General features: G+C 54.1%; 1 long non-coding RNA gene across 2 annotated transcripts; it reads right to left on the bottom strand.

Annotated features, from left to right (window-relative positions):
- Positions 1-546: 546 nt before the first annotated feature.
- LOC122203583 lies at positions 547-1859 on the bottom strand. 2 transcript variants are annotated; one of them, XR_006195256.1, is made up of 4 exons: positions 1705-1859; positions 1136-1492; positions 876-994; positions 547-784 (listed from the first exon to the last, which is right to left on the bottom strand). It is a non-coding gene; the product is annotated as an uncharacterized LOC122203583 (long non-coding RNA). The 2 variants fall into 2 exon arrangements; XR_006195255.1 differs by lacking the exon at positions 1136-1492.
- Positions 1860-2305: the final 446 nt, after the last annotated feature.

Below are 2305 nucleotides of genomic sequence, written 5' to 3'. Positions count from 1 at the left end.
TCCTGGGGTTATGGGGGGGCCTGTGTCCTTTTCCATGGTCTCTCAGCACCTGTGGCCCCCATGCCACCTCTACTCCCTACTCACTGCCACACCCCTCCGTTCAAACTCCCCCAGCAGCCGGTTCCGAAATCTCATCTCCGACCCAAACCTCCCTCCCAACCGCCCCCAAGACCCCCGGGTGGCGGAGGCGCCCCTGCACATGTGTGTGATCCCACATCTACCGGCTATTCCTGTGGTTCCCAGCAGACGAACACGAACGCGCTGCCCGCCCCGCTCCCTCTCTGCCTCCCATCCTATTTCTTCCTTCGCCCAGGGCATCTCTCAGAGGGCAGGTCGCCCCGACAGCACAGCCGGCTCATCAGCCAAAGCTCGCTGGCCTTCCTCCTGGATCCCACAGCGACACGCAGAGACTACGGCTCAATAAATGCCTCCTCGCGGCGGGATGAACCACAGCTCAGGGCAAAGCCGGTCTCTGTTCGCTACTGGCTGCGAGGATATAAAACCTGCACACATACACAGCCCTGAAGGCCAAAGAAGAGAAACCCGCAAGAAACACATGTGTTTACGCCCTTAGCCAGCTACAAACACAATAGGTTGTCATCGCGTCCCCCATGCATCCCGTCCCAGGCTTGGTGGGGGCTGGCGTCAGCCCTGAGCTCTTTTGGCGGCCACATCTGTGAAAGCCCCTCCTCTGGCGGCCACCTCCAGAGGGAGGGTTTCTGGGTATTGATTGCCAGCCTTGCAGCTGAAGAACTCCCATTCTTTCCCTGTCTATAAACACCATCTGTTGGGGAGAAATGGTACCAGGAAAAGGAGAGTGGGCTAAGCAGTTAGAGAAAGGCGGCTGTGGGTATGAGGGGGTCTACTGCCCTTACCAGGAGCCTCCAATGGGAGGGGCCCGGGGTGGGATTTTTCTAGACCAGAATCCCACAATGGGGCGAAGGTGGAGGAAAGCAGTGACATTGAATGACCTTCACTGGGACGTTGAGCAGGTCTGCAATAAATCAGAATGATTTCATGTTAGGATGAGACGGTGGGGGGGGGGTGTCTCCACCTGTGTCTGCTTCCCCAAACCCATCAGTTTCGCCCCTCCCCCACTGCATAGAGGGACTATGTCCCCAGGGGACTGGTCTACCTTCCACCACACACCCGAAGCTGGCACCAGTGATGGTGTCACAGTGGCCTCCGAACACACATTGGTTTCCCTCTTCTGCAATCATGTCTCCTCCGGGCGCTGTGCTTGGAACCCACACCCTCGGGCTCAGTCCTTAGCCTTGTGTTTTCCCCCGTGGCCTCAACCAGTCTGTGACCAAAACAGGTGCTTCTCAAGGGTGCTTGTCCCCTGGTGCTACCAGGAGTCGCTACTGCGCCGGATGACACGGTGATCGTTCCAAAGGCCCTCCCAGGCTGGAGCTCAGGGTTGGGCTCAGTGGGGCGGAAGAGAGCGGGAGGTTCGCTAGGAGCGACGTAAACTCAATTGTCACAGTAGTATCTGTAAAACAGACAGAGATTTGGGGGACCGCTTGCTAACAGAACCACGCTCTCTCCTACCGTCACGTCGCTGCTAGAGAAGCGAAGACCATTTTGGGCCGTGTATGGACAGTTGTAATACTTGAATCCAGATTAACTAGGGTGGGACCAGTTCTTAATGCTGCTGAGATCCTGGATCATGGAGACGCATCTTGGCACCACGCAAAAACTCACCTTGAATGTGAAGATGTGGGTTTGCAATCCCAAATCTGCTACTCAAGGGTTGGTCGATGTCTTTGTGCCACCCATCTTGCTGAGCCTGTTTCCTGACCCACAGTTTTGATGCCTTTCTTGCATATTCAAAGGGCTGGAGAGACGACCGAGTAAGCTAAAACATCACAAAGGGCTATGAGCTCATTGTGTCGTATCTGGTTCTTGGTATCACATCTCAGGAGCTGCATGTTAGAGCAGGAGAAGGCGGGGAGGGCTGCAGTGTCCTCTGAGGGCCCCACGTCTCACAAACAGCCTGGTTAGTGAGCTTTGCTCCTTTTTTTTTGCCTTGTGGTCTTAGGCCAACTTACTTAAATTCCCTGAGCCTCCGTTTCCCTATCTGTGATGTGGATAATCACGGGGAATTTGAAGAGTCTATAAAACCCTGGATATAAACCACTTGGCATATAAAACAGGTATTCAAGAATTGCCAGATTCTTTGCTTTCTGAAGGAATTGAGGGTGCATTACCAGGAGGAGGGAAATCTGAAGAGGGACCAGATTGTTGTTTTCAAACATTTGAAGGGTTGTCATGAGGACGCGAGTAAACTTTTTATGTGTTGTTT

The sequence above is a fragment of the Panthera leo genome, chromosome D3 (assembly GCF_018350215.1).
Source record: "Panthera leo isolate Ple1 chromosome D3, P.leo_Ple1_pat1.1, whole genome shotgun sequence".
Classification (NCBI taxonomy): Eukaryota; Metazoa; Chordata; class Mammalia; order Carnivora; family Felidae; genus Panthera; species Panthera leo.
Note: the sequence above shows the minus strand (reverse complement) of the source record. Positions and strands in the feature narration are given on the sequence as shown.